Source organism: Solanum dulcamara, chromosome 12 (genome assembly GCF_947179165.1).
Source record: "Solanum dulcamara chromosome 12, daSolDulc1.2, whole genome shotgun sequence".
In the NCBI taxonomy this organism is placed as follows: domain Eukaryota; kingdom Viridiplantae; phylum Streptophyta; class Magnoliopsida; order Solanales; family Solanaceae; genus Solanum; species Solanum dulcamara.
Window position 1 is genome coordinate 44,158,854 of NC_077248.1, and position 6,050 is coordinate 44,164,903.

At 37.1% G+C, this 6,050-nt stretch overlaps 1 pseudogene; it reads right to left on the minus strand.

The window, feature by feature from the left end:
* Positions 1-3,040: 3,040 nt before the first annotated feature.
* LOC129878026 (5S ribosomal RNA) lies at positions 3,041-3,162 on the minus strand (annotated as a pseudogene).
* Positions 3,163-6,050: the final 2,888 nt, after the last annotated feature.

The following is a 6,050-nucleotide window of genomic DNA, read 5'->3' on the forward strand; positions in this document are numbered from 1 at the left end:
CTTTAATTGTTTTTCTATGGATTTGATTACACATTGGACTTGCCTATTTACTTTGCTTGAGTTTGAAATAGTCAATTGAGGTTGGGAAAAGTTGATTTGTGCAAAATTTGAGATGTAGCAACTCATATATCATATTTTGTCTAGAAATAGTGAATTCATGCAATGCCTATAGTTGATTTAATTGTGTGATCACTTAACTAGGTTCGAAACAACTAGTTGAGAAATATTTACCTTTATTCGAGAGAGAAAAGGTGGATAATTTTGATTGGCATATATGAATTGAGATTATATAAATCTTGTATACAATGGATCATATAGGTGTTGATTTATTTCCCATTTTCAAATTCCATTGTTATCCTTACTTGAAAAGGCTTTGGTCCTTGTTCTTTCATATCCCCTTATCCTAAATTATTTTGAATATCTTTATATTATGATTGTATCTTTTATTTCAGATTCAAACTTGTATCTTGTACTTCTTTATTTCTTCAATAGCCTACACATTATTCCTTGTGGGATTCGACTCCGACCTTATACATTCGGTTTTATTGCTAAAGACCGCCTATAGTTTGATTTGTAAGGGTTTAGTTGGCGTTATTGTCACGATCCAACCCCATAGGCCGTGACTGAGTTCCGATCTGGACCCCTATCTATGTATCTATCAGCTATAGTCGAGTTGAACTATATGCGATGTGATACTATACACAAAAACTCCAATGCCTCAAAACCTTTTCATATACGATGGCCCAATTCATATCACATATAATAATGTTGAGGTACGATAGCTCAATCAATATAATATAGAATAATGCTGAGGTACAATGGCCCGATCCATATAAAATAATAATGTCAAGGTACGACAGCCCAATCCGTATAATATAATAATATCGAGGTACGATGGCCTGATCCATATAATATAATAATGCATATACATGCATGTAAAACTCAACAGCATATAAGACATCCCTCTAATATCATAAAGCATATCCAAGAGCCTCTAGGTATAGGAGCTTACACCTCCAATTACTTTTCAGCAGATAGAAAGTTCGAGGGTCGTAGTTCAACTACTTTAAGACCCTTACCATTTAAAAGTGGGTACAAGCCATGAGTCACACCCGGAACCTATAAATGGAACTACCTCTAACTCATATCGTACATTATTTTACTTATGTTAAACCATTCCAAGAGAAGGAAGGGATAGGCTTCAAGTATATTACTTTTCAACACGTAGAAGACTTTCAAGACAATAGCTCAACTATCGCAAGAGTTCTAACATCGAGAAGTAAATAAGATTAATGAATCATGCTCGGGGTTCTAAGAATGGAATTATCCCCACATGACATACACCAACCACTTATAGCTAAGACATGCCAAGAAAAAAGAAGAAAGTTTTACATACCTTTTACGGATTACTCTTTACCATGTTTGCAAGACGTACTCTGAACCTATTTAATCATAAAAATAATACTCATATTAATAACCTTTGACTATCCAGCTTCTCAAACTACAACCAACCATCCATAGGAATCATTTCCTTAGGAGTCTTTCTCAAGTAGTTTATTAATCGGTTAAGAAGTTAACGAAAATCGGGCAGCATCTCCTTTATAATGTCATATTCGAACCTCCAATTACATACCTAATTACCACAGCCAACAAACAACAACCATCAGCATATCTACAAGTAATTCACTTCAATATTACACAATACAAACCCCCAAACAACTTGCTCAAAACTATCAAAATGTGAATTTTGGACAGCCTACTATCTTGTATTGTCACTTAGTTTTAAAGGGGTAATTATGGGAAACAGGCTTTGTAGCTTCAATTAAAGTTATATATATGTGTCTTAGGATCGCATAAAATTTTGAATCACCCCTACATCAATTTTGTACAAAATAATATGCCCAAAATACCAACAGCAGCCCGTGTAGGATTTCCAAAATAAAATTTGGGCAGCACCTCACCTATACTTTATCATCCTTTTTTGAGTCGATAAAAGCAAAAATGGGTTTTAGAGGCTAAATAAAAGTTATATCCCTATGAAATATCTTTCCAAAACATCTTGAATCACTTGAAACAAAGCTTTACACAAAGAGTTATACTAGTATTACTAACAGCAATCCTATTTAAAAATGGGTTTGTTAACAAGAACAAAAACCTCCTCGTTGCCCCAACGATAAATTTTATGTTGTTAAAAACCATTTCTTAACTGAAGAATACCTCAAAGCCATGGCTGCCATACCTTCTTTCTCTCCCCCTCAATGTTTCTCATCTTTTTTTCTAAGTGTAAAAGGATGGAAAATGAAGGCTTAGTCATAAGACTAAGGATATATAGCCTTCCCTAGGGTGTGACATGTGGCATCCCGTAGGGGTGACATGTGGCAGCCCTCTAGGGTGCCACCTTATGCCATGCAACCAATCATACACTGTCACATGGTAGCATGGGGTCCACCCCAAGTAGGTGGGTCACCTACTTAGCCCAAGTAGGTGTGTCACCTACTTGTCACCTGCTTGTTTCATTTTTGTGGGTTCATAATCTCGTCTCACTTCAAGAGCCTACGTATTCCTTTCTACTTAAGCTCGATGTGTACTCCAGGAGCTTATTTATGCAAGACATCCAAATCAGTAGCTTACGCAAGTAGGTCGAGTCCTACGACTCATTACTTCGCCTCCAACTTCTTATAACCCTATTTCTAATCTTCTCTATTATGGAGTATCTCATTCTTTTTTTCTTAGGATTATTTGATAGTGTTATAGATTATCCGACTCACATGACGACTTTTAAAAAAAATTAAGAGCTTTTCTAGAAACTTAAGAAGCTTAAGAAGCATTCTGAGGTACTAGAGTACGGGGTGTAACATCATTCCCCTCTTTAGAATATTCATCCTCGAATGTGAACCAAAACCTTCCTCCTTATCTTATACCGACTATATGGAGAGTTCCCCTATCCCATTGCCATAACATATACTTTTATCGAGCAATTAATATCAGAGTTCCAAAGGTTAGGATTACTTATAGACGTAGGGAATAGGTGCGGATACTTGTGTTTCATTTCCTCTTTCACTTCCCAGAGGGTCACCCATCCTAGTACTACTCTCACCCACGCACGCTTAACTTCAGAGTTCTGATAGGATCCGGTGCATTAGTGCTGGTATGATCGCATCCACCTCTTATGGGATCTCGTTTGAAGTTTAGCGTTCCCATTTACATATGACAGCGTCAATTGATTTTCTCTTACTCTTGTACTTCTCTTGTCCACTTCCCCCCTTTTAGGGTGTACCCATGTCATCCTCTGTTTATTTTCAACTATTTACACGCAATTGATTCTATTCCAACATATTTAACATGATGTACCATATCTACACCTTCTGTTAGATCATCCATACTTTAGGTTGCCCCTATAAGAAACCCTAGTACAACCATAGGGTGCTTAGTATTCTCGATAGATAGTACATAATTTAGTCCAAGTACTAGTACTCGAGTCATACAACTTAATGTAGGATTTTTGTCGAAGCCATATTTCATTCATACCAGTTATCTCTGGCATTCATCCTGCCCTGTTGCTCGCCTTTACTTTCGTGACCACTTGACCTTTTATTCTGAACCTTTCCTATAAATCTGTGTAAGCCTTCTTATTCATTCTCTGTTTGCTTTTCTGTTTTTCCACAAACCATGTCATATCCTTTAGTTATTTCCTTATTGGGCTTTACTTATTCTCATAACGATATTTGTTACATTCACTTGACATCCTATTCATATTCAATCTCATAGTATGACACTTCTTAACCTCGTTCATAATTCTTACTATGGGTTACTTACCCTTCTTAGTTAATCTCATCCTTAATGTCTTACCAGCTGTCTTATTAATACTTTATATCCATCACAATTCTTTTTCCTCGTACTCTTGTCTTAATCATACTGTTACTTCCTTTAACTACAACTTGTCATAGTTTACTCATGTGTATAAATTTGGTTGGCTCCTTAGTATATCGTTCTATCCAGATCTATCAATCTTCTCTAAATCATCTTCTTTGGATCATAAGTCTTTTCCAACTTCGTTTTACCATACCAGTATCGACCTCCTAGTTTCTATTGCCATCGATTCAGCAATTAACTCATTTCTTGAGGTCCACCATACTCGTAGTTTAGTCATATCTCATTCTTATTATGGACAAGGCATACTACAACCCTGTATCTCATTCTTTTTTTATTTCTAGGGAGATTTGGACAGAGTTTCCTCTGTATTTCTTACTATCTCAACACTTGCACGCAGGAAATGCCAACAATGCCTCACAGGGCTAACATATATATTCATATCGTATCATACCGCAGCCACATAGGGCACTCAATATCAACAATATGAAAATGGACTTATCTCGTATGTCCACTCGAACTACACCTGTTACACTACCTTGTCTACGTCTCCTTTCAATTTTTAACTTTACACATCTATTGTATCTCAATACCTTACCTGTGTGCTTTGTAACTTTCAATATCTTCAGTCACTTTCTTTAATCTATGTTGTCCTTCTGCAAAAGTCAAAGGTTAGTATAAGGAATTTCATTCTCTATAACTTGGCTCTATCGCACGATCTTAGATTTGAAAGAAAGGTAACATCCTAAATGTCCTGTAGCCTCCTATTTATAGATGTGGTGCACAACACACCAATAAACAAGACTCTACAAGACACGGTCTGTAGACACTCTAAGGATGAACTTCACTGATACCACTTTTATCATGACCCAACCTCGTAGGTCATGACTGGGTTCCGACCTGGACCCCCATCTACTTATCTATCAGCTATAGTCAAGTTGAACTATGTGCGATGTGATACTATACACAAAAACCCCAATGGGTCAAAACTTTTTCATATACCTATAGCCTTTTTCACGTGTATCGTATCATGAAAGGGCATGCAAGTCGATAGGGCTGCCATAACATAAAAACATTTACAACATACCATATAGGCACAACCAAAACAAACTCATAAACAACCCATACATATGTATATATACCTCTAAGAATAGTACGGTAACATATGGCGAGACAGGACCCCCGCCGTACCCCTGAATAAACAAATACATATATTTGAAGACCAGCACCAAAGGCTCGGCTCTGGAACAGTGAAGCACTTCCAACATAGCTGAGTGGAACTCCTAAGCTGACAGATCCCCAACACTTGTACCTGTACCTACGGGCATAAAATGCAGCCCCTCCCCCCTCGAAGAAAGAGGGTCAGTATGATACATATACTGAGTATATAAAGCATAACATATCACAACTGAGAGAATAGCTGAAGTAGGGATGCAGGAAACAATTATAACAATTAACAAATTACTGTACCTGCATCTTATGAAATAAAGTCATATGTATTATCGTCATGTACTATACCTGGCCCATTCGGGGGCTCGGTGTAACAACTACATCATTTTGTCATCATAAGCACATATGTATTATTAGTGTTATGGAACGTACAACCCGATCCATGTATATAGCAAGTATGCGCTGAGGAACGATGGCCGAATCCATATAACATATAATCATACCGAGGAATGATGGCCCGATCCGTGTCTCATATAATAATTTTAAGGTACGATGGCCTGATCCGTATCACATATAATAATGCTGAGGTACGATGGCCCAATCCATATAATATAGAATAATGTCGAGGTACGACGGCCCGATCCATATAATATAATGATGCTGAGGTACGACGGCCTAATCCGTATAATATAATAATGTCGAGGTACAACGGCCCGATTGGTATAATATAATAATGCATATACGTACATGTAAAACTCAATAACATATAAGACATCCCTCTAATGTCATAAAGCATATCCAAGAGCCTCTAGCTATAGGAGCTTACACCTCCAATTACTATTCAGCGGATAGAAAGTTCGAGGGTCGTAGTTCAACTACTTTAAGACCCTTACCATTTAAAAGTGGGTACAAGCCATGAGTCACACCCAAAACCTATAAATGGAACTACCTCTAACTCATATCGTACATTATTTTACTTACGTTAAACCATTCCAAGAGAAGGAAGGGAT